Source organism: Herpailurus yagouaroundi, unplaced genomic scaffold (assembly GCF_014898765.1).
Source record: "Herpailurus yagouaroundi ecotype Mexico unplaced genomic scaffold, PumYag 182, whole genome shotgun sequence".
Classification (NCBI taxonomy): Eukaryota; Metazoa; Chordata; class Mammalia; order Carnivora; family Felidae; genus Herpailurus; species Herpailurus yagouaroundi.
The window spans coordinates 12,654,308-12,681,788 of record NW_024412413.1 but is presented as its reverse complement, the minus strand read 5'-3'; the positions used below and the strand labels follow the sequence as shown (position 1 = coordinate 12,681,788).

The window sequence follows — 27,481 nt, the reverse complement described above, 5'->3', positions numbered from 1 at the left end:
CTCTCTCTCTCTCTCTCTCTCTCTCTTTCTCCCCTGGTCTCTTTCACCTGCATGCACCTGCATGCTCTCTCTCTCAAAATAAACATTTTTTATAAAAAAGCTATTTCCTGGCTGGCATGCATGAGTACATGATGCCCTGAATCTTCCTCTATCAGCATTTTGTTGCCACCACCGTCTCTCACATTGGTTCCCGTGTTTTTAATTTTCCATCTTAACAAAGCCATTAATTAGCACAGCAGCTCTCTGGAGGGAATATCATGATCCCCACTTCCTAGATCAGGACACTGACGCTCAGACAGTTCAATGGCTTCTTCGAACCAGAGAAAACTGTCACTCCATACAATGAGGCTCAAGGCAACTGGCCTATCGTCCCACACTTGGAAATGATGGAAACCTGAATCTGTGACCTTCATTTGTCTTTTTTTTTTTTTTTTACTGAAGTATCATTAACATAGAATGTTATATTCCTTTCAAGGGTACAACGTATTGACTCAACGATGCCATCCATTACTAGGTGCTCCCCCTGCAGGCCACACAACGTTATTGCAGTATTATTGAGTATACTCCCCATGCTGTGCTCTCCGTCACTGTGACTCACTGATTTTATTACTGGAAGTTTGTACTTCTTCATCCTCTTTATCTGTTTCACCCATCCCCTCACCTACCTTACCTCTGGTGACCACCAGTTTTTTCTCTGTGTTTAAGAGTCTGGTTTGGGGCTTCAAATGTCCATCCACCGAAGATGTGGTGTATACAAACAATGGAATATTACTCAGAGATCAAAAAGAATGAAATCTTGCCATTTGCAATAACATGCATAGAACTGGAGTGTATTACGCTAAGCAAATTAAGTCAGTCAGAGAAAGACAAATATCATAGGATTTCACTCCTATGTGGACTTTAAGAAACTAAACAGATGAATATAGGAGAAGGGAAGCAAAAATAAGATAAAAACAGAGACAAACCATAGGAGACTGGTAAATACAGAGAACAAACTGAGGGCTGCTGGAGGGGAGGTGGGTGGGGGATGGGCTAAATGGGTGATGGGCATTAAGGAGGGCACCTATTGGGATGGGCACTGGGTGTTTTATGTAAGGGATGAATCACTGGGTTCTACTCCTGAAACCAAGACTACACTGTATGTTAACCAACTTGGATTTAAATTTTAAAAATAAATTTAAAAAAAAGAATCTGGTTTGGAGCTTGTTTTTCTGTTTGTTTGTTTCTTTGTTCATTTTCTTTGTTTTTTAAATCCTATGGTATTTGTCTTTCTCTGTCTGACTTATTTCACTGAGCATAATACCCTCCAGGACCATCTACACTGTTGCAAATGGCAAGACCCTTTTAGGCTGTCTATACCTTTGTGGCCTGCGGGTATTTACTGAACACACAAAGCAGAGAAAGGAGCTCTGGGCCTGAGCAAAGAGCAGATGGAGCCCTGGATTGACAGAAGGGAGAGAGTGTGGGCACATCACACGTGGTACTGTCGGGACCCTTTGTGGGGCTCTGTTCAACTTCACTGTGCTGTGTGACCTACAGCACATCTCTCCACCTCTCTGGGCTTTGGTTACCTTCTCTGGACAACCCAGGTGGGGTACACCAAGTGTCTCTAGGGACTCAGATGCTTAGGACTTGGGAAATTAATGGAGTGCTTGCTGCTTGCTGTATGCCTAGCACCACATTCCAGGGATATCCAGAGAGGCAGGACTTCCAGAAACTTTGTCAGTCGGTCTTCACCATCTTCAAAGTCACCTAACCTGTGGAAATGTGTGTAGAGGGGACAGACAAGGACCTGGATTCGCCATCCTGGGCCTGCCAATTCAAGCTGTGTGACCTTGAGCAGGTCACATAACCTCTCTGAACCTTAGTTAAGTCCATTATAAAGTAGGGAAACCACCACCCACCTCAGAGATCGGGGTGAGGACCACACGAGACAACTAAGCAGTGCGTGTCAGTGATATTTGTACCATGAATGTCACTTCTTTCCCCTTCCTTTTCTCAGCCAACTGAGAGAAGGAGAGCACCCACTGTCTGCCAAGAAGCTTCTCTCATCAGTCAAGACTCACTGCAGATTACTACCCAGCCCATCTCCATCCCTGATCTGTGTCTCCAAGTCCTGCTGGATGCCCCCAACATACCAAACCTGTCTGGCATGACAGGAGACAGAGATAAGAAAAAGAAACTCAGGTCACGGTGACTGGGAGTGAGGCCCTTCTCCCCAGGATCGGATCCTTGGCCAAAAGTTCCCCCTTCTGAGCCCAGACAGGCTGGAAAGCTGCTCTTCTGAAGGTTCCACCCAAAGATCCCACTCATACATCATCCTTCAAGCAGGAACAGCTCCCACAGCTACAAGAGAGAGACATCTGTCCCTCTCCTTCCCACCAACACCCAGAATGAGCCTAATTAGACCGTATCTTCTTTCAACTGCCACCGTGACCAATGCCATGAAAGCGTTCAAACAGGGTGGCTCCAAACACAGATGCCAGAAATGCCACACATTCCCTAACCCCAGGACCCGGGTGCTTTGGCCGGTGTCAAGAGACTGGAATCACACTGCAAAGACCTGTAGAGGGCAGAGGAAGATGAGATTTTTCTGGAAGGAAGTAAACATTTTCTCAAAATGGGCTAAGAGCCAAGCTAACTTTTGAAATTTTATTCCTGAATTTTGGATCTCTGATGAGAAATTATATCAGTCAGGGTCTTGGCAGGAAACAGAAACTCATTCAGCTGGTGTGTTTGAAGAGACATTTAATGAAGGGACGAGGGTGGGCACACAGGGGTGGGCAGGATTCGGAGAACCCACAGGGCATGTTGAGGGACCCAGGGACCAACCATAGCAGAAGCCAGGACCAGCCCTGAACCCAAAAGGACAGAGAGAGGAAAAGTTACTGTCAGAGTCTATTTAATTGCTAGACCCTGCAAAAGGGGCCACCTATACCCACTATAAAACCACAGCAGAGCAGAGAGGAGAAGGGTACACTCAACCAGACCCCAAACTCCTCCCTTCCCAGTGTCCAGCTGCCCCCCTGGCCAAACCCAATCAGAAGTCAAAGGTCAAGAGCCCTGCAGGTGCAGCCCAGAGTAACAGGGTCCTGAGGCACAGAGCAGGACAGGGAAGCAGTGAAGATGTACATCAACAGATGCAGAGTATCCAAGGCAGAAGAAAAAGCTTGTGGTACCATGTGTCAACACTTGCGCATGGAAGCTAAGTAACACCGAACAAAATTCCCTTCTTTTCCTTGACCTCGGTATCTGTGTCTATAAATGGCATATTGTACAATTTAGAAAATTAGAAACCATGTTTACAGAGCACTTGGCGTGGAAGAGTCAGATACTCAGTGACGTGGAGATGGTTGGAAACTCACAGGCCCTGGGCTCAGATACCTGGGTTTCCTATCCTGGCTCTATCAGTCCCCTGTCGTGTGACTTTGGGAAAGCAACTTATCTGAACAAGCGCATCACCTTCTAAACAGGTGTTGTAAGAACACCTGCTTCAAAGGGTGATGTATGTAAAGTGTTTAGCACAGTGCCTAACACAGAGAGTGCCAATCAATTGTTGACATTGCTTTTCTCGTTGATGAAAATTGAGGAAAAAGTACCTTTCAGGTATGGCTGGAGGCATGTATTTCCCTCCTCTTGACTTTTCAGGGGCTGCTGAACTTGAATTTCAGTGGTCTCCATTCGGCAGAGCCTCTTTCATGCTTGTGATTCTTTCCAAGCTCAGACTCACAAGCCTCAGGAAAGACAGACCTTCCCACAGACTTGGCTCCCACCCTCCACAATCCGGCTGCTCCTCTACCCAGAGAGGAGAGCTACACTCAGCTGACAGATTGTGGAAGGAGGCCCAGCTAGAGGAAAGGACGCTTGTCCCCCCTCTGTGTCCTACGACAGAGATGATGATTTCCCTAAGTCACGATGAAGCTGGAGACACGGCCCAGAAAACCTGGGCTTTGACAATCCTTTTCCAGTTGAAGGAATCGGTGTGCTCTGACCCAGGCTCACATCTCAGCTGTGAGCAGCCAGAGGACTGGGGTGTCCTTACCCAACTTGCTGCCCCAGCACCTGGCACAGGGCCTTGGTGATACACTTGACCACCCACAATGTGCCAGACCCTGGTTGTACTTCAACAGACAAAGCAGACACATCATGGCCTCGTGATGCTTGCACACTGGCAGGAGAGCGAGGAATTTTACAAGTACGATTTTTACAAATGATACAGCTGTTATGGAAGGTAATATAGGAGATCTCTGCTGATTAAGATACACAAGGTTGCAAAGGACCATTTTCCCCCATGATTAACAGAAAAAAAATCAGATAAACTAGATAGCATATGTTTCTTTAAAATCGCCAGAGTGGTGGATGCAACAACGTTTAAAGGAACCAAATTCCAGAGAGAGACAAGCACTTAATCACTGAGGAAACAGCACCCGCCATCCTCATACCTAGTGTCTGTGACCCAATCTGGGTATGTGCAGGCAGAGCACGAGGCTTGCCATATAGGCAGAGGAACTTTGCTGAAACAAGGATAAACCAGCACACTTTTGGCAACAATGTGGGCTGGCATGACAGATTGGAATCTAGAAGAGTCCAAATGCAATAATAAATCTCTTGGGCAAACAGTTCTCTCCCACATGAATTGAATAAGCAGCTGTGGGGGTGGAACTGGAAAGCAGGCATGGATATTGCCATTTTGTACAGTGCTTGGGATGAATCTAGAGATGACCTAAAACTAACTAAGGCTGTAAACCAAAACCCTGCTAGCCCTGATCCTAATAAGATCAAAGAACCAGTCTCTTAGCATGGAAAGTTCAATATCGGGACAAAAGACGAAGAGAGAACTCTGCTGTCTCCTTTGGACCACAAGTAAACTAAATTAAACTAATTGGGTTTCATGTCAGCCCAGCTCAGCTTCATCATTATGGGATCTGAATGATCACCTCTCACCCTAGCTTCCCAACAGGGAAAAGGGAAATGTCCTCCCTATTTAAAAAAAAAAAAAAAAAGTTGTCTAATTCACTCTTTACTGTTCTTTTAATTAAAATGTCCAAAATATAATAGAAAATTACAAAACAGTGTGAAAAGGCAAGAACATGTGGCCTATAATCAAGAGAAAAGATAGCCAGATAGATAGACCCACAGAAGACCCAGACACAGAAAGGAGCAAACTAAGGACCCTAAAATAATTGTTATAAACACGTTAGAGATGTTTACAAGAAAATACATGCAGAATGAGTGGACTGGTAGGGAATTTTAGAAGCTAAAGGAGACATTTATAAAAAGAACAAATTGGAAATTCTAGATCTTGAAAATACAATATCTAAAATGGGGAATTCAGGGAATGGGCTTAACAGCAAAACTGGACTTGGCAGAAGAAACAACCAGTGAGCTCGAAGAGCAGTCAATGTAAATACCCACACTGAAGCACAGACAGAAGAAAATATGGAGGAGAGGGTGCGAGAGAGAGAGAGAGAGAGAGAGAGAGACTTGTAAAATGACATCTAATGATCTAACATATGTATAATTGAAAAAGTAAAGTAGAAATACTATCAGAATACGTAACCCATATGCATGCTCACATCTTAGGTCTTTAAATGTGTTGTTCCCCAAGGGGTGCCTGGGTGGCTCAGTCGGTTAAGCATCCGACTTCAGCTCAGGTCACAATCTTGCGGTTCGTGAGTTGAAGCCCCACATTGGGCTCTGTGCTGTCAGTTCAGAGCCTGGAGCCTGCTTCAGATTCTGTGTCTCCTTCTCTCTCTGCCCCTCCCCCACTTGTGCTCTGTCTCACTCTGTCTCTCAAAAATAAATAAATGTAATAAATAAATAAATAAATAAATAAATAAATAAATAAATATTTTGTTCCCTGTGCTTAGGGCTCAGAAATCCACATAGGTCATCTCATCACATCCCTCAGGGTTTTGCTCAAATGTTTCCATCAGTGAGGTGTCCCCTGACCACCCTATAAAAAAATCTACATTCACCTACTCTCCCATTCATAGCTGGAATTTCTCCTCCCCCTACTTGCTTATTTTCTTTAGCTCCTGTTACCATTAACAAACTATATATTTTATTTATCTTTTTATTTACTTCTCTCATCTGCTTGAATATATGTTTCCTGAGGGCAAGTGTTTTCATCTGTTTTGTTCACTGTTGAATTTCCAACACCTAGAACATAATAGGTACTCAATAAATATTACTGATAAAATAATAGTGAGATTTAAGCCTACTCAAAATTGAAAGAAGGCATAAAGAAAGAGCTTTGGGCTGTAAGTGTAAAGATGAGTGTATTAGACAGGTCTCCCTTAAATATAAGTGACAGAGATCTAACTCAAAATGGCCTTAGCAAAATAGATAATGTACTGGGTTGTGTGACTGAAAGGTATATAGTTTCATGCTTTAGGCATGACTACATCTAGTTGCTGAAATGATATTGCGAGAAATGGTCTATCTTTGTCTCTGGTTCTGCTTTCCCCTGTCTGAGTTTCATTCTCAACCAGGCTTTCTCCAGCAGGCAGTAAAGAAGGACCCAGAAACTCCAGTTCTGTGTGCTTTTAACTTAACCACTCAATGAAAAGAAACCTTTTTCCCTAGTAGTTCCAGGAAAAATCCCAGTGCTTTGCTTGTTGGCAAGGCTTGAGTCATAGTCATTTCTGAACAAACTCACTGTGGTCAGGGAGATAGAGAGCACCGATTGCTCAGGTCTTGGTCATGTGACCACCCTTGGAATTGGGGCATGGGCTCCTGCCTATCAAACCATATGGCCTAAGAACAGGGGCAACTCCAAGGAAAATCAATATGCAATCGCTTGAAGAAAGAAGAAATGCAGGGTAGATAAAAGCTCATGTCTATTTATGTACATATCATCTTGAGTGCAGGATAGGGCAAGCAAGAGTGTACCAAGAGAATGTTTGAGGCCAGGGAGACCGTGAAGCATTCCAGGAAAAAAAAAATAAGTTCTATTCAGTTGGAAAGAGCAAGGAAGGAGTGGTTGGAAAAGGAGGAGTTAGTTAAACAGAGGCTTAACCTTGCAGAGCCTTTTAAACCAAATCTAGAAGTTTTGATTTAATACTAAAAGCAAAGGGAAGCCTTTGAAACATTCCAAGCAGGAGATGTAAATGTTAACCTGTTTTAAAGACATCCCATTAACTACCCTACTTAGAATGGATCAGACAGGAATAAGACTGGAGCCAGCCACCTATTAGATGTGACCACTGTCCAGAAGAGGGAGATGATGGAGATCTATGAAGGGGACAATGGGGACAGAGAAAGTAGCAATATCTGAGAGACAATTTGGAGATACAACTCAAACATTCTCTAAACTGATTAGGATTTATCAATGGCTTTCAAAGACTTGCCTGGAACATCACTCAGCTGTCTGCCACTTCTCTGCTCTTCCTCCAGGGTTATAAGAAGTCCTAGTAGGAAGGTAATGTTCCCATCTCCTTCCCTTCCTCTCTCCTCTGCTAACCTCACTCCAGGGCAGATCCAGGCAAGTTTTTCCAGCAGTGAGCCCCTGCTGTGAAATCACATGTACGTGAGCTGTATAAATCTGTGTGGATAATAAAGGTAAGTGAAGAGAGCTCATGCTGGCACCACCTGGGGCAAGCACATTGCCCTAGAGTCAAACAGAGCCAGGTTTTATTCCTGCCTTTGCCACTTATTAGCTGTGTGCCCTTGAGCAAGTTACTTAACCTCTCTGAACCTCAACTTCCTCATGTGGAAAAGGAATATAGGACATTAGCTCACAGAGCAGTTATGAGATTTAAATGATTTTGTGCGTCTGAAGGCCAAGAATAGTGCCTGGCACACAAAGTGAACTCCACTGAGATGGGTTCCGTTTCCCTCCCCATCCTTCTTCCTTAGGTGCCTAAGGACCTATTTTCACCTATTTCCCTTTTTGACAGCCATCCTTCATCATGCCCCAGTTTTATGATATAATTTTGATAAATTAAGTTTAAATACTTGAGAGTCATCTAATTCACTGTGTACAGCTTCAATGACAATTACTAAATGTCCCAAGCCTCTTGGCAGGACACTACGGCTGTTGTGTAGCCTCGGGGTATTGATTAGGTCCTACCGGACCACGAGTTCATATGTCTGGACTAATAAGGAGGAAATGGCACTTGGCAAATAGAAGTTAATATACCTCTTTAATTGTTTGGGGCACTGGTTAGACTCCTAGACATTAAAAAATTACTTTCATTCCCCCAGAAACAGGCAGCTCCCCATTACCCACTTATACACAGTACCTACTCAGTGTTAGTCATCCCCACTGCAGCTGGTAGTTACAAAGTTCAGGGGAAATGAGAAAAAAAAAAATAACTCAAAACCCTTGGGTATGAGTATAACCTGTGACTTGCTTCCAACCAGTGGAATACAGCAAAAGTGATACGTGTTTACATACAACTGTTTCTGTGATTATGTTGCATTAGATTAGCACCCATCTTGGTGGAATCTGTCACTCTCCTGCTGGTTTTGAGCAAGCAAACAGCCATTTTCGGGCATGCCATGTGTCAAGGGACTATAGGCAGGCTCTAGGAGCTAAGCGCAGCCTTTACCAAGAGCCATCAAGAAACAGAAGCCCCCAGTCTCATAGCTCAAAACACTGAAATCTACCAAGAGCTGTACTAGTTTGGAAGTGAACCCTTCCTCCATCAAGCATCCAAATGAGAACCCAGCCCTGCTATGACCTTCATTACAATCTCCCAAAAGACCCACCTGAGCCATGTCCAGACTCCTAACCCATAGAAACTGTGAGATCATAAATGTGAGTTATTTTAAGCCACAAGTTTAATAGTAATACTATTACACAGCCATAGAAAACTGATATATATGGTAAGTGCTAAATGAAGGATTAACATCCCAGAGAATGAAAACTTAGGGAAAATTTCTAATCAGAAAAGGGGCAGACCAAGACCACTTGATTGAACACACAAATATTTATTCTAAACTCTATTTATGCAGAGGACTAGCTAATTATGCTGAGCGCTGGTGGGGATGGTTCATTAGTCAGGGTAGGCCAACTGCTATAACAACTTCAAGACATTAATGAGGTTTATCACACAATAATGGCTTATCTCTTCCTCACACCAGAATCCAGTGTAGGCTGTAGAGGGATAGGAAGGGAATTAACCTCTGTCCGCTCCATGCAGCCATTCAGGGACCCAGGCTCCTGCATCTCATGGCTTCCCCATCCCCTAGGCCTCAGGGCCTTCCCCTGGTCCTTCCAGCTGGCAGACAAGAGAAGAGAGAGCACATGAGAAGCATAGGGTGTCTTTTTAGTGACAGGCAAGCTTAGGAAGTGGACAAGTCACTTCTGTCCTCATTCCTTGGCCACAACTCAGTCACATGGTTTCACCTGACTGCAAGGGATGCTGGGAAATGTCATCCAGCTTCTGCCCAGAAGGAAAATGGAAGGCTCTGGTGAACCCATACTAGTCTCTGCTCCAGAAGAGAACAGTGAAGATACCAGAATACTTAAGCACAGCCTTGCCCCCAAGTGATTCATAATATACTGAAAACAAGCAAGTAGAAGCTAATTATAACACACAGTCCAGTATGAAACATTCTTGAGAGAGACAGAGAGACCTAGACAGAGACAGAGATTGAGAGAAACAGAGGCAGCTTGATGTAATAGAGACTCAGCTCTGCCTTTTGTTGACTTTTGATCCAGATCTATTTACTTACCTTCTCTGAGCTCCTGTGTCCTCACTTGCAAACTTGAGAAAATACCTTAGCTTCTCAGTTCCCTCACCTATTAAATGGAAGTAATATTGCTTCCCTCAAAAGTCTACTGTGGAGATGAGATAATCCACGCAAATAAAATGCTAAGCAGAGTATCTGACACACAGCAAAAGATTCTATAATAGCTGTTATTGTAAATTATCATCATCATTATCAGTATTATTATTATACCTCGCTGGGCCCCAAAAGGACTTGGAACTGTTTCAGAAAGAATGATGAGGAGCCAAGATGGCAGAACAGCATGGAAGCTTTTTGTGTGTCTCGCGTCCATGAAATACAGCCAGACCAACACTAAACCATCCTACACACCTAGAAAACTGATTGGAGGATTAACACAACAATCTGCACAACCTGAACCACAGAATTCAGCAGGTACACGGCGCGGAGAGCTGAACTTAGGGACCAAGAAGCCACGAAAGGTAAGGAACCCATTTTGTGGGCAGAGAGAGGACAGAGACTGGGGAGGGGGTAGCATACGGGAAAAGCACCCCTCCCCAAAAGCAGCTGGAGACAAAGTGGAAAATTGGAAACAGCCACAGGGACTAAACCAAAAAGGGAGAAAGGAGAAAGGAGAGGGTTTAAACTCCATTAAGACTGTAAACAAGGGGAGCGCAAAGTCTGCAACTCCACAGCTCGATACCTGGCGGTGCTCTGGTGGGAAGGGCGAATCCCCAGGAGCAGAGTAGGGTCCGGGAGGTTCTCGGGCCACACGGGGAAAAGCGGTTCCACTGCTGGAAGGACATTTGGTAGAGACTGTTGAAGCCACCTGGTCCCAGCAGACCCCGGAAGGCGGCCACATTCGGTGGTGCTGGAACAAGATCGTTGAGGGTGAAGCCTGGTGCCAGATGTGTGTCATGATTTTCCATAATCCCTGAAACGCTGCTGTTACACTATCTCGCGAACTTTTTCTGGGGTGGACTGACACCTGGCCACAGTCTCAGGGCACCGGCAGCAGCAGGGTCTGGCAAGCGTTCCTGGGTGCAGCCGAAATGCGGCCATTGCTCATTCGGCCATTGCTCGGTGAGACCCTCCCACAGAGGGGCGGAGCGGGTCAAGGGCGCAGTCCTTCGGAAGTAAGGGGCCCGGAAAAACAGCCGCGTCTGAAACAAAACTCGGGAGAGAGGTATTGCCTGGGGCTTGGTCACAGACAGTGAAATAGCGGGGAGTGGACGAGAGCTGAAGACGGAAGACCGGCGCGCGACTGCTGATCCGGGAGAACAGACCGGGTGGCTGGATGGCGCCATTTTTCACCGCTCCCGCACATGCGCGTAGGCACCTACGAGCCCTGCAACAATCCACCCCAGGAGGCTAGCAGCGCCATCTAGTGGAGAGCGGAGCTGTTACACCGAGCCCCGCCCAACTGGGCCAACTTCCCTCTCAAGAACACAAGTCTCACCCCCAGCTTAGTTTATGGAATATAAAGAGCTACATAGACTGACTTCTAGGGGAAAATGAAACAATTTCAGTCCTACTTCAATCTGTTGGCAGGTTCGTCTGTTCAATTTTCTTTTTTTTTTCTTTTTCCTTTTACTCTTTCACAATTCTTTTCTTTTTCTTGAATACAGAAAGAGAAAAACTTCATTTTTACTTTCAATTTTTATTAAAAATATCTGTCTTTAATTTTTATTACCATATTTTTTACTTTTGTGTAAATTTTTTCAAATTCGACTTTACTTCTGTCATTTTATTTTAGTCTACTTCCGTGTACTCACTTTTTCAAATTTTCAATTTCCTTTTTTTCTTCCCTTTTATTTTTGTCTCTTTTTCATTTCTTTTTCTTGAATGCAGAAAAAAAAACTTCATTTTTATTTTCAATCTCTTTTTAAAATATTTTTATTTAATTTTTATTACCATATTTTTTGCTTTTATGTAAATTTTTTCAAATTCTATCTTACTCCCAACATTTTATTTCAGTCTACTACAGTGAATTCACTATTTCAAATTTTCAAATGATTTCTTTTTTCTTTTTTCTTTTATCTTTTCTTTCTTTTATCTTTTTTCTCTTTTTCATTTCTTTTCTTTTTTCTTAAATACAGAAAATGAAAAAATTCATATTTATTTTTAATTTTTATTAAAAATATTTTTCTTTAATTTTTTCTACTATATTCTTTACTTTTGTGTATATTTTTTCAAATTCTATTTTACCCCTATCATCTCATTTTAGTTGACTTCAGTGTACTCATTTTTTTAAATTCTCAAACAATTTCCTTTTTTTTCTACCCCCCTTTTTTTCTCTCTAATCTGTCAAACCATTTTTAACACCCAGACCAAAACACACCTAAGATCTAGCATCATCCATTCGATTTGTGTGTGTGTGTGTTTTTAATTTTTAATTTTAAATTTTTTTATTTTAATTTTTTTTAATTTCAGTTTTTCTACCTCATTAATTCCTTTTCTCCCTTCAAAATGACAAAACGAAGGAATTCAAAAGAAAGAGCACGAAGAAATGACAACCAGGGATTTAACCAACACAGATACAAGCAAGATGTCTAAACCAGAATTTAGAATCACAATAATAAGAATACTAGATGCAGTCAAAAATAGATTAGAATCCCTTTCTGCAGAGATAAAAGAAGTAAAAAATAGCAGGAATGAAATTTAAAATGCTATAACTGAGCTGCAATCATGGATGGATGCAGTGGCAGCAAGGATGGACAAGGCAGAACAGAGAATCAGTGATATAGAGGACAAACTTATAGAGAATAACGAAGCAGGAAAAAAAAAGAGGGAGATTAAGGCAAAAGAGCACGATTTAGGAATTATGGAAATCAGTGACTCATTAAAAAGGAACAACATCAGAATCATAAGGGTCCCAGCAGAGGAAGAGAGGAATATAGGGGTAGAAGGGTTATGTGAGCAAATCATAGTGGAAAACTTCCCTAACCTGGGGAAAGACACAAACATCAAAATCTGGGAATCACAGAGAACCCCCATTAGATTCAACAAAAACCGACCATCAACAAGGCATTTCATAGTCAACTTCACAAAATACTCAGGCAAGGAGAGAATCATGAAAGCAGCAAGGGGAAAAAAAGTCCCTAACCTACAAGGGAAGACAGATCAGGTTTCTAGCAGACCTATCCACAGAAACTTGGCAGGCCAGAAAGGAGTGGCGAGATATATTCAGTGTGCTGAATCAGAAAAATATGCAGCCAAGAATTCTTTATCCAGCAAGGCTGTCATTCCAAATAGGAGAGATAAAAAGTTTCCCAGACAAACACAAATTAAAGGAGTTTGTGACCACTAAACCAGCCCTGCAAGAAATTTTAAGGGGAACTTTCTGAGGGGAGAAAAGGTGAAAAAAAAAAAAAAAATATATATATATATATATATATATATATATTCCAAAAGCAACAAAAGATTAGAAAGGACCAGATAACACCACCAGAAACTCCAACTCTATGAGCATCCTAATGGCAATAAATTCATATCTTTCAGTACTCACTCTAAACATCAATGGACTCAATGCTCCAATCAAAAGACATAGGGTAACAGAATGGATAAGAAAACAAGATCCATCTGTATGTTGTTTACAAGAGACCCACTTTAGACCTAAAGACACCTTCAGATTGAAAATAAGGGGATGGAGAACCATCTACCATGTTAATGGCCAACAAAAGAAAGCCGGAGTAGCCATACTTATATCAGACAATCTATACTTTAAAATAAAGACTGTATCAAGAGATGCAGAAGGACATTATACCATAATCAAGGGGTCTATCCACCAAGAAGACCTAACAATTGTAAACATTTATGCGCCAAATGTGAGAGCACCCAAATATATAAATCAATTAATCACAAACATAAAGAAACTCATCGATAAGAATACCATAATAGTAGCAGACTTCAACACCCCACTCACAGCAATGGACAGATCATCTAATCAAAAAATCAACAAGGAAACAATGGCTTTGAATGACACACTGGACCAGATGGACTTAACAGATATATTCAGAACATTTCATCCTAAAGCAGCAGAATATACATTCTTCTCCAGTGCACATGGAATGTTCTCCAGAATAGACCATATACTGGGACACAAATCAGCCCTCAACAAGCACAAAAAGATCAAGATCATACCGTGCATATTTTCAGACCACAACGCTATGAAACTCGAAGAAAAAAATTTGGAAAGGTAACAAATACTTGGAGACTGAAGAACATCCTACTAAGGAATGAATGGACTAACCAAGCAGTTAAAGAGGTAATTCAAAAGTATATGGAAGTCGATGAAAATGATAACACCACAACCCAAAGCCTCTGGGTCGCAGCAAAGGCGGTCATAAGAGGAAAGTATATAGCAGTCCAGGCCTTCCCAAAGAAGGAAGAAAGATCTCAGATACACAACCTAACCTTATGCCTTAAGGAGCTGGAAAAGAACAGCAAATAAAACGCAAAACCAGCAGAAGACAGGAAATAATAAAGATTAGAGCAGAAATTGATGCTATCGAAACAAACAAAAAACAAAACAAAACAGTAGAACAGATCAATGAAACCAGAAGCTGGTTCTTTGAAAGAATTAACAAAATTGATAAACCACTAACCAGTTTGATCAAGAAGAAAAAGGAAAGGACCCAAATAAATAAAATCAAGAATGAAAGAGGAGAGATCACAACCAACACAACAGAAATAAAAACAATAAGAGAATATTATGAGCAATTATATGCCAACAAAATGGGAAATCTGGAAGAAATGGACAAATTCCTAGAAACATATACACTACCAAAACTGAAACAGGAAGAAGTAGAAAATTTGAATAGACCCATAACCAGTAAGGAAATCGAATTAGTAATCAAAAATCTGCCAAAAGCAAGAGTCCAGGGCCAGATGGCTTTCCAGGGGAATTCTACCAAACATTTAAGGAAGAGTCAACACCTATTCTCTTGAAACTGTTCCAAAAAATAGAAATGGAAGGAAAACTTCCAAACTCTTTCTATGAAGCCAGCATTACCTTGATTCCAAAACCAGACAGAGACCCCACTAAAAAGGAGAACTATAGACCAATTTCCCTGATGAACATGGATGCAAAAATCCTCAACAAGGTATTAGCCAACTGGATCCAACAATACATTTAAAAAAATATTCACCACGACCAAGTGGGATTTATACCTGGGATGAAGGGCTGGTTCAATATCCGCAAAACAAGTAACGTGATTCATCACATCAATGAAAGGAAGGACAAGAACGATATGATCCTCTCAATAGATGCAGAGAAAGCACTTGACAAAATACAGTATCCTTTCTTGATAAAAACCCTCAAGAAAGTAGGGATAGAAGGAGCACACCTCGAGATCATAAAAGCCATATATGAACGACCCAATGCTAATATCATCCTCAATGGGGAAAAACTGAGAGCTTTCTCCCTAAAGTCAGGAACAAGACAGGGATGTCCACTCTCACCACTGTTATTCAACATAGTATTGGAAGTCTTACCCTCTGCAATCAGACAACACAAAGAAATAAAAGGCATCCAAATTGGCCAGGAGGAGGTCTACTTTCACTCTTCAGAGGTGACATGATACTCTGTATGGAAAACCCAAAAGATTCCACCAAAAAACTGCTAGAACTGATTCATGAATTCGGCAAAGTTACAGGATATAAAATCAATGTACAGAAATCAGTTGCATTCCTATACACCAACAATGAAGCAAGAGAAAGAGAAATCAAGGAATTGATCCGATTTACAATTGTACCAAAAACCATAAAATACTTAGGAATAAATCTAACTAAAGAGGTAAAAAATCTATACACTGAAAACTATAGAAAGCTTATGAAAGAAATTGAAGAAGACACAAAAAAATGGAAAAAGATTCCATGCTCCTGGATAGGAAGAACAAATATTGTTAAAATGTCAATACTACCCAAAGCAATCTACATATTCAATGCAATCCCTATCAAAGTAACATCAACATTCTTCACAGAGCTAGAACAAATAATCCTAAAACTTGTATGGAACCAGAAAAGACCCCGAATAGTCAAAACGATCTTGAAAAAGAAAACCAAAGCAGGAGGCATCACAATCCCAGACTTCAAGCTATACTACAAAGCTGTAATCATCAAGACAGTATGATACTGGCACAAGAACAGACACTCAGATCAATGGAACAGAATACAGAACCCAGAAATGGACCCACAAACGTATGGCCAACTAATCATTGACAAAGCAGGAAAGAATATTCAATGGAATAAAGACAGTCTCTTCAGCAAGTGGTGCTGGGAAAACTGGACAGCGACATGCAAAAGAATAAACCTGGACCCCTTTCTTACACCATCCACAAAAATAAACTCAAAATGGATGAAAGACCTCAATGTAAGACAGGAAGCCATCAAAGTCCTCAGGGAGAAAGCAGGCAAAAACCTCTTTGATCTTGGCCACAGTAACTTCTTACTCAACACATCTCCAGAGGCAAGGGAAACAAAACAAAAATGAACTATTGGGACCTCATCAAAATAAAAGGCTTCTGCACAGCGAAGGAAATGATCAGCAAAACTAAAAGGCAACCGACAGAATGGGAGTAGATATTTGCAAACAACGTATCAGATAAAGGGTTAATATCCAAAATCCATAAAGAACTTATCAAACTCAACACCGAAAAAACAAATAATCCAGTGACATGAAAAGACGTGAATAGACATTTCTCCAAAGAAGACATCCAGATGGCCAACCGACACATGAAAAAATGCTCCACATCACTCATCATCAGGGAAATACAAATCAAAACCACAATGAGATACCACCTTACAACTGTCAGACTGGCTAACATTAACAACTCAGGCAATAACAGATGTTGGCAAGGATGCAGAGAAAGAGGATCTCTTTTGCATTGTTGGTGGCAATGCAAGCTGGTGCAGCCACTCTGGAAAACAGTATGGAGGTTCCTCAAAAAACTAAAAATAGAACTATGCTGCGACCCAGAAATTGCACTACTAGGCATTTATCCAAGGGATACAGGTGTGCTGTTTCAAAAGGACACTTGCACCCCCATGTTTATAGCAGCACTATCAACAACAGCCAAAGTATGGAAAGAGCCCAAATGTCCATCGATGAATGAATTGATAAAGAAGATGTGGTATAGATATACAATGGAGCATTACTCAGCAATCAAAAAGAATGAAATCTTGCCATTTGCAACTACGTGGATGGAACTGGAGGGTATTATGCTAAGTGAAATTAGTCATAGAAAAACAAAAATCATATGACTTCACCCATATGAGGACTTTAAGAGACAAAACAGATGAACATAAGGGAAGGGATACAAAAATAATATAAAATCAGGGAGGGGGACAAAACAGAAGAGACTCATAAATATGGAGAACAAACTGAGGGTTGCTATAGGGGTTGTGGGAGGGGGGTTAGGCTAAATGGGTAAGGGTCATTAAGGAATCTACTCTTGAAATCATTGTTTCACTATACGCTAATTTGGATTTAAATTTTCAAAAATAAAATTAAAAACAAACAACAATAACAAAAAAGGAAGTATAATGAGTTTTTCTTTACACAGCAGATAGTTGTTTTATTGCCCACATGCTTTGGAATTCTGAATAAGAAAGGATTGATCCTGACCCTTGGAGATTAGAATGGACTTCCTGGAGGAGGTGGCATTTCATGCAAGCTTTGAAGGATCAGGACTATCTTCATGCCATGGGCTGTTGCCTGACAAGCAGAACAGCCATCTTCTGCATCCCAGAGACATACAGACTGAGAGGGAAAGGATGAAATCCACAGAATTCAGGGCAGGCTGAGCAGTGACAGTGGTCACATCCATCAGTTCCTGATTAGAGGCACGGGTCCTCCTCCCTCCATCTTGGATGATTTTAAAAGAAGCACCAGGTGATGCTGCAGGTAATAAACTTACGGAATTCATTTCCCCCAAGGGGCTGCTAAGTTGCAAATCTTAAATTATTTCCCCAAAAGCTTAGTTAAATTCATGCATGATTGATTCCGAATGGATTTATCCAATCCTGTTAGGAAGCACATTCTTAAGTTTGAAGTCTTAGAAAACAGGTGTACCTTCCTATGATACTTCTCTCTGCATCTCTGTCACAGACAAAATATTAAGCTGCATATATCCCTGGGTTGACTTGCTGTGACAATTCAATTAGAGGATCCTGCAAGGAGCTACCCAAGATAGTACTTTGGACTGGAAAGGGCCAGTACAGGGCACCTGTGCCGTCACTCCCCCTACAGGTTCAAGACAGGCATCACCAATCGATCACAGCACCATTGCTCGCTGAGCCCCATTACAGCTCCGGGCTCTTTCCTAGCGCAGCCCCTGGCAGAGCCCACCCCTTTACCTAAGATGAAGACAAGACGCAGGGAGCAGAAGTCCAACATGTTTGCCCCAGAGTTATCCCTTTAAGATCTCTAGCCCTGCCAGAGATACGGGAATCCAATCACATCCAGATGCCAGTGGAGAGTCTATGCCTCTAGGCCATGTGATGGATAGAAGGCAATCCTGCAGCCCCTTCCCACCTTCCTTATTCATAGACATGCTATTTGCTTTATGTAATGGAAGTCTGGGTTTAGGAGATAATAGTACATGAGAGTCAGGAAGAGGAAGAGGAGGAGGAGGAGACATGCAGGAAGGAGGAGGGGAGAGGAGAGAATCTTTCATGTATGCATTCAATTTTTTGACGTTTGACATTTTACAAACACCGTTATACCCACTGTTATTTAACTCTCATATCCCCCCAGCTTCATAAAGAATGAAATACTGAATGGGGCACCTGGGTGACTCACTAGTTAAACGTCTGCCTTCAGTTCAGGTCATGATCTCACACTCCATGGGTTTGAGCCCGATGGCGGGCTCTGTGCTGACAGCTCAGAGCCTAGAGCCTGCTTCGGATTCTGCGTCTCCTTCTCTCTCTGCACCTCTTCCACTCACACTATGTCTGTTTCTCTCTCTCTCTCTCTCTCTCTCTCTCTCTCTCTCTCTCAAAAGTAAATAGACATTTAAAAAAATGAAATACTGAAGCTGAAGGAGGGAAGCCCTGCCTAAGATCATGCAGCTCCTAAGGGGTGGAGCTAAGACTCCTACCAGGCCTCCTGTACCAACCGAGCTCATTTTCCACTCCCACAGAGTGTTGGGAGCAAATCTCTTTTTTTTCTAGATCTCAGACGCCCCAGTCTTCCATGTGGATGGAGACAGCAAACCAGCCAGATGAGGCCCTGCCTCCTGGTAGCATGGAGTATGCCGTCGGCTCGCACTGTTCCATCCCTGCTCTCCTGCTGCCCAGAGAATGAAGATGTATTTGCTGATGCACTAGCAGAGAATGTCATCCTGTGGCAGCTGAGGGTAACACTCGGGTACCAGATGTCCACCATCTCCCAGGCCAGATCTCTGTCCCTCTCTAACGATGATGTTGGTGCCACTAGAAATAACCTAATTTACCAACTGCCCATTATTGATTCACACAACAAATATTTATTGAGTGTTTACCATGTAGTGGGCGCTGGGCCAGGCCCTGGGGACACAGCAGTGACAAGCCAGTTCATGGAGTTTATATTGCAGGGGTGGGGGTGGGGGGAAGGATAAGCAATGATCACATTTATGAATAAATGCAGAAAATAATTTCAGAAATAACAAATATGATAATCAGGGTCATCTGATAGACAGTAACCGGGGAATTAAACAGAGCTTGTCTACTTTAGCTAGGCCTTCCTGAGGAGGTGACTTTTAAGTCAAGGCCTTAAGGAGGAAGAGGAGTCATTCATGTAAAAAGAAGAGAGAAGAGCGTCCCAAGCATATAGAATGTCAAGTCAAAGGCTCTGAAGCAGGAACAAGTGTTCACAAGACCATTGTTCACAGAAGGAAGAGAAGGAAGCAACCTGAGTGCTCACCGACAGATGAATGGATATAACGGAATACTACTCAGCCTTAAAAAAGAAGGAAGTTCTGACACACACAATGGCAATGGCACGAGTGAGCCTGGAGGATGTTATGCAGAGTGAAATGAGCCAGTCGTAATCAAACAACTACTGCATGATTCCACTTACACGAGGTACTTAGAGTAGTCAAATTCATAGAGACAGAAGGAAAATGGTGATTGCCAGGGGGTTGGGGGGGGGGTGATTGCCAGGAGGAAGAATGGGGAGTTATTACTTAATGGAGCAGCGTTTCACTTTCACAAGATGTAAAGAACTCCAGAGATGGATGGTGGGGGTGGTTGTGCAACATTTTGAATGTATTTAATACCGCTGAACTGTACATTTAAAAATGGTTAAGACGGCCAATATTATGTAGTGTGCATTTTGCCGCAATAAAAAAAAATGGAAAGGAAAAAAAGGCTTAGAAGGCTGGCAGGAAGCTAGGGCAAGAGTTATTATCCCATTTGAAAGATGAGCAAAATGAGGCCTGGAGAGTTACAGCAGCTTGCCTAAGATCTCATAGGAATTTTTGAGTGGCAAGGATTAAATGGACACTGAAAGGATCATGATGTTGTAAACAGCAACTTGAGGTCTTTGTCAGAAAGCAGCCTGCTGCAACTCAATATTTGCCCTTTCCCCCTGCGCTGTGCCCTATCAGGCCCTAATCTTCCCAGAGCAACATCATGATCCACTCCCAGGCACCTGTCTACAGTATCGCCAGCTGGAGATGGCAATCTGGGCTGAGGCGGGCCACGAGAGAGGAGGGGACTTCCTCTCTGCCTGCAAACGTCCTTCTCCAGCCGGGAGCACAGCCGAGGAGGAAATAACACAGTGAATGACATGATCAACGAGGCAGGTGGCTGGTTTGTTTTTCCAAAAGCATCAGCTAATCTCAGGAGCTGGACTAGGACTCCAGTTTGTGATGTCTTTGGGGGAAAAGTCCTCTGTGTTCTCTTCATTGCAGTTCAGCAAATTATTCCCTGAACAATCATTTTATCCCTTGCTCTGGGTTCATCTCTAACCTCGAGAATAGTGCCTACACCCAGTATCAGTGGAATGAGTGAACAGTTTATACACAGTAAGAGAGGGATGCAAACATATATATAAGCTCATTTGGTCACTCACTCATTCATCTACTTTCTATTTATCCATAAACACTGCTTGCCTTATCCGTGTCTAGCAGTCTGTGAGACATGAGGTGGAGGGAATGAAAAATGGAAAATATGTGTTAGTTTGCTGATTCCCTCACTCATCTACGTTGGGCTCCTGGATTAACATTTCACGGCACTTTATATCTACATGTATTTTACAAAGCCTTTGGAGCTGACTCTGAGTTCAGATCAGGCCTGACCACCTGTATAACCTTGGGCCAGGTACTAACTTCTCTTTTTCCATTGTAAAAATGGGAATAATAATGCATTCCCTCCTATGTTGTGTAGTAACATGGGAAGGAGGCTGAGCAGAGATCCTAGCATGTGGTAAGTGCTCAAGAAGTACTAGCTAGTCTCATTATTATGATGTCTGTTATTTCTGATTCTTCTGTCAATACCTTGAAGTAGGTATTTTGTTCCCATTTTACAGACTTGAAAGTTATGGAAAGTCATGTGGCCAAATATCTTAAGGCATTAGAACTGACCTTGAGCATTTGCCACCCATGGCAATGATCCTCCCAAATTCATGCCTCTTGATTCCAAATAAAGCATGTGGGAGGCCTATTAGACTCTAGAGCAGAAATTTTCCCATTTGATACTCACTTCATAGTTGGGGTCACTGCGGCCATAGAGGTTAAAAGAATTTCCCAGTCAACAGTCTTGGTGGATCTGGGATTTGAACCCAACTTTCCTGGGTTTTGGGGTTCTCGCAGTATGTTAGGCAAGGTGCTCAAATTCCAAAGAACGTGAAATTAAACATGGCCCAGGCCCCGTCCTTGAGGACCCTCAGCCTCAGGAGGTATGGGCAATTGGAAGGGAGATGCATCTCCTGAGAAGAAAGACTTCTGAAGAATCAACTCTGTCTTCACAAACAGATTAAGGGATGTCCTTTGAAAAGGAAAGGCAGCATAACAAAACAGCTCAACACACAGGCACTGGAGTCAGGCAAACCCAAGTTCAAGTCCACCTCTGCCACTCTCAAGCCTCATGACCCTAGGAAAGTCATTTACTGTCTCCAAGCCTTGCTTCCTCATCTCTAAAATGGACGTGATAGCACTTACCTCCATAGGCTGCTTACAGCCAACCAGAAGTGGGCTCCACTAGGGTCTCTCCCCTTCCTGGAAGACAGAAGTCAAAGGATGGCTGAAACATACTTTCCGTGAGGGCAGTGACTCCATGGATCCTGTTTATTACAGTGCTCCCTGTGGCCAGCACATAGCACAGGCACCACGTGGACAGAGATGTAGGTCAGGGCAGGCATCCTAGGCAAAGGGGAAGGCAGGAGCCTGTGGGCTATATACTAAGGACCTGCCCCTTCCCATCCAGTTCCTTACCTGGAGTTGTGTGTCAAGTCTGTTCACACCTGCATTTCTTACAATGGGGCTGAGGCGGACACCTCGAATTGTCAACCCAAAGGCTATTTGAAACCAATTTATTCTTGTCTTCCTTTATTACAGAGGTTGAAAAGCCAAAACTACCTATGTGCCACCTGCCTGGAGAGCTATATACACAGCTGGAGCCAGTGAGAGGTAGCAGAAGCCCCAGGGGATCTTTTCCTTTGCAGGAGAAATCGTGTGTGCGTACATGCATGTGTGTGCTTATCTACGCATGCATGTGTGGGTGCACATGTGGGTGTGCACATGCGTTGTTCTTTTCCTCTTTTTCTCTTTGCCCCTATCCCCTTCTAAGCTGCTAGAAGACTCCAGGGGATGCAGGAGCCACCGTGAAGCTTTGAGGTGACAAGCATGAAGGTGTGTGTCTATCTGGTAAGGAAGGTGGAGCATTTATTCTATTTGACAAACAATCCTTTATTTGTCTGAGTCACTAGGGAGGGTTTTCTATCATTTGCAGTCAAAAGCAATCCTAGTATATACAGGAATTTGCTAGCCATCCTGTCTGGATAGCTCTGCTCTGGATAGATCTTTGCTGATTACCTCTCCTCCCACCTCCTCTTCTTCTCCTTAGGCCAACCTTCTAGACATTTCCAACTGGAGTCATCAAGATGCTCCCCTGTCTGTCCTTACAAGATTAAGACTTCCCTTCCAAACCATGATCCTGGCCTCAGGACCAAGATATCCTTCTGACTAGGGCACAAGGAATAATATCCTTATCGGGGTGAATATCCTTATCGAGGGTAGAAATGACTTACAATTGATGTGGCCTCAACTGTGCAATTTTATCTAATGCTGTTTCAGGTCCCCAGATTCCTTGCTGTTCTGTCTGCCATGTTGAAAACATCACAAGTCCTGGAATATTAGGCTCTGAAGGGGCCTTTCTGGGAATCGTGCTGAGGCAAGAGCAAATCTCAATATGTTTATCCTTATGCTTTTTCTTCTCTGAATTGCCTTGAGGATAATTAGGATTATGATGGCCTTTTTACTATAATCTTTTTTACTTCCTCAATGAGCTCTTTAGCACCAAAGGGACAGACCCAAGGGAAGCCGGACATGGAGCTTATGCCATAACAGTAGACAGATGACAGAAAGAAACAGAGAGAAAGAGAGCAGAGAGGGCCAGCACACCCTGTCACCAGGGAGACCAGAGGAGGGTTCCCTGGTGTCAGGAAAAAATTTACAAAGACATGGAAATGAACAAAATCAAGTACCTGGTGTCCTTTTGGAGGAGGTCTGGGTATTATCTAGTAGACCTCATCTGCTCCTACCAGGACGAACACCTTTGACAGATTTCCATCAACTAGGCTATTTTATGGCTCTATCGAGGTAAAAGTTGTAGAAAACTCATAGTAATGCAATTGACTCTTGTCCAGAGCGATGAAAATGAATTTTATCTGGTAGATATATAATTGATTTCTACCTGGTAGAGAAATAATAACCCCAGCCCTTATGCATTATTGCCCAATAGCAATGATGCTCAGTGTCATTTGAGTACATCTGGGTGATTGCCCAACATGCTTTCTGTGAGTCTGTTAGGTCAAAACCATCTTCATAATAATAGCATTTCCTCACAAGCATATAGCCAAGTTTCTTGCTATAATGATGTTACTATCATTGCTGTGATGGCTAATGGAATGTGTGCTTGTATACTCTCGTGTTTTAAACATTTGTCAGCTTTAATTTCTAATATGGCAAATATTGGTAGATTTAACCCACATAAGCAAATCTTTGTGAGGTCTTCAATAATTGTTAAGGGTATAAAGGGGTCCTGGGGGGCACCTGGCTGGCTCAGTCAATGGAGCGTGTGACTCTTGATCTTGGGGTTGGGGGTTCAAGCTCTATGTGTGGCGTGGAGTTACTTAAAATAGATTTTAAAAAAAAGGAATGTAAAGTGGGGGTGCCTGGGTAGCTCAGTTGGTTAAGCGTCCAACTCTTGATTTCTGCTCAGGTCATGATCTCACAGTTCGTGGAATCAAACCCAGTGTCTTGTTCCCTGCAGATGGTGCATGATGGTTCAGAACCTGCTTGGGATTCTCTCTCTCTCTCTCTCTCTCTCTCTCTCTCTCAAAATAAATAAATAAACATTTTTGAAAAGAGTGTAAAGGGATCCTGAGACCAAAAGGTTGGGTAACTGCTGATTAATTAGAATATTAACTAGTTTTATATCTATTAGCATATTTATTTCCACATCCCTGATTGGTGTGTGTGTGTGTGTGTGTGCGTGTGTGCGCGCGCGTGCGCATGTGTGTTTGTAACTGGTTTTAATATCTTACTGGTCCCTTCATTAATCAATGAGTTAAATAAATTCTTCATTCATTTTATATCTGTACAGGGGTCATGTCTTTAACTTTTAAAAATGATGCTTTAACACTGGGCTTGGAGTAGAAGAGAGGGAGGTGAGGTGGCCAAAGAGAAGGTGGAGGGTCCCAGACCATGTTTAGGACACCCAGGCAGCCCTGAGATGGCTGTGCTCTCCCTGCGCCCAGCAGCACAGAGCCGTGTAGAAGCCAACACCTGAGACTATCACCTCGTCATTCAAGCCAGGGCTGCACATGAACCCTGCACAGAGGTCACAGGTCACCCATGGGCTGTCTGGCAGCAAGACTCCAGTCCACGTCCTGAGACTGGCTAAGCCCATCCAGAGTTTCCTGCATGGAAATCCCTCTTTCCAATGGCCCTGTGTTTTTCTAAGCTCCTACAAAACAAAAGTTGGGGCTCTAGACACCCAGAAGCACGGTGGTGGCATAGAAGGGAAAAATCCTATTCCTTGACCCTACTCCTACTCCTGGTGCTAAAGGAGGACTGAGCAAAGTCACGCCATCCACTTTCCTGGCCAAACCCCAGAGAAGCCAGGGCATGCCCAAGGTGACACTGGTTGTCAGAGGAGACAGGAATGGAAGGTGGGGGCCCCACCTCCCTGCCAGGGCTCTTGCTACTGCTCTCTACTGCCACTGTCTTGTTACACTGATGAATCTACTCATTCCTGTGCTCGGCTCTCCTGGGAATAAATACATTTGTAAAAGCCTTCAGTGCTCCCAGGAGGAGAATGGATGTGGATTTTGTCCCAGATTGGCCTCTTGTCCTGAGCTTCTGTTTCTTCCTCACCTGATTGTGGAAATAATGGGAGGAACAAACAACCCAAGCAAGTCGTGGAGCCCACAGTGGGAACCAAATGAAAATCTGCTGACTCAGAACTCTTTCCTCCTTCAGTCAGTCCCTGCCTATTGCTCTCCAACATGAACAGAATCCCGGTGTTGGCCAGTGTTTGAGCAAGGTGGTATGGAGTGAGGAAGAGAAAGAAGGGGGTCCCTGCCAGTCATATGGAGGTAGTGGTACAGGAAGGTGTTTAATGTCATCTCCTAAAGGCTCCATTACACGTGTACATGATATCCTCTAGCAGAGCAGAGACGACATTACAAATATGTGAATATTTCCATGATCCCCTCCTTCTGGATGCTGACAAGGAAAGATTCTTGCCTGCAACCTCAGCCTAGCTCCCTCCTTCACTGGGGGAATTTAGGATATGGGGGGAAGCAGAGAGAATCCTAACAACATCTGAGAAGCTAAAATAATCTATGTCAGGGTTGCCAAACTATGGCCCGTGAGCCAAATACAGCTCTATGCCTGTTTTTTGTATAGTCCATGAACTTAGAGTGGTTTTTATGTTTTAAAATGATTGAAACGAAATAAAAAAGAGAATGATATCTCATGACCCATGAAAATTATATGAAATTCAAATTTCAATGTCCATAAATAAAGTTGCATTGGCAGACAGCCATGCTCACTAATGTGCTTACTGTCCAGAGCTGCTTTGGGGACACAGTGACAGAACTGAGCTGTTGTGACCAAGAACGTATGGTGGGAAAGCCTAAAGAGTTTCGTCCATAGCCATTCAGAGAAGTTTGCCAATCCCGATCTACATAAGACACCAAGAGAGAAGAAATAATGAATTGGGGCAGGTGGAGAATCAGGAAGAGGGCAGGGGAGTGGGGGAGGGTGGCAAAGATATTTGGGGGTGAGGGGAAACAGCTGCCTTCTCTATAAAGACACTGCAAGTATTTGGGGGGCTCCTGGGTGACTCAGTTGGTTAAGCGTCCGACTTCGACTCAGGTGATGATCTCGCGGTTTGTGGGTTCAAGTCCTGCATCGGGCTCTGCACTGACAGCTCAGAGCCTGGAACCTGCTTTGGATTCTGTGTGTCCCTCTCTCTCTCTGATTGTCCCCTGCTTGTGCTTGCTCTCTCTGTCTTTCTCAAAAATAATAAATAAATAAATAAATATTTTAAAAAATAAGTACACTGGAAGTATTTCAAATATTATTCAGGATGGTTTTGCATTTTCAGAACATTCCTCATCAAGGCACCTGAGTGGCTCAGTCAGGTGAGCGTCCGACTTGGGCTCAGGTCATGATCTTGCAGTTGGGTGAGTTAAAACCCTGAATTGGGCTCTGTGCTGAGAGCTCGGAGCCTGGAGCCTGCTTCAAATTCTGTGTCTCCCTTCTCTCTGCCCCTCTCCTATGCGCTCTCTCTCTCTCTCTCTCTCTCAAAAATAAATAAAATTTTTAAAAATTAAAAAAAAGAATATCCCCCATCGAAAGTCACTTTTTGCTATGGATACAAACATATACAGTGAAATATAAAACCATACGTGAGAGTAATATCCACTAAACTCAAGACAGTGAATCCCTGTGGGAAAGGAAAGGAAAGGTGTGAGGACAAGAGCAGGTGAAGATCTACCTATAACTTATGATTCATTAAAATTTTTAAATTTAAATGCCCGAAGGAAATAAGCTGATAAGTAATACAAGGTAGAAAGTTCATTTAGTGACAGAGACAAAATCGTAAGAACTGATTTTTTTTTTTTTAAGTTGTGTCTGGCATGAGGCACAGGAGCTATCGAAGGCCAACCAAGAAACTCTTGGTCATAAGCTCTTTCTACACAGTATTTTTGTTTTGTTTAATTTGCTCTTGGGTTTTGTGCATGGGGGGGGGGGGTACTATAATAAGGACTACTATTTTCCCCTGAATCTAAGACATGCAATTTTTTTCACATTTTAGGCTGTGTTGTATGATTGATTGTGGAACATAGTTAATTAAGTTTGGCAGAGTTTTTTTTCTTTCTTGGTGCTACAAAAAATAGTTCATCTTATAATTTATAATTGACAGACAGTATCTTAGATCCTCTTTTGAAGGGATAAATAAAGTGGATTCTCTTCTTGGGCATTCTATTGAGAGAAATTGGGTATTGGTAATTTGGAAGATTCTGTTGAAAAGATAAGCTGAGGCTATTAATATTTTTAAGAGTTTATTTGAGAAAAAATCAATTCAA

The 27,481-nt window shown here is 42.7% G+C and overlaps 1 long non-coding RNA gene across 1 annotated transcript in view; it reads right to left on the bottom strand.

The window, feature by feature from the left end:
• Nucleotides 1–3,838, bottom strand: part of LOC121040441 (uncharacterized) — a 104,262-nt gene extending 100,424 nt beyond the window's left edge. The window contains exon 1 of the long non-coding RNA XR_005795294.1: nucleotides 3,600–3,838. This is a non-coding gene — a long non-coding RNA (uncharacterized LOC121040441). The remainder of the gene's footprint in view (nucleotides 1–3,599) is intronic.
• Between the last annotated feature and the right edge of the window lie 23,643 nt (nucleotides 3,839–27,481).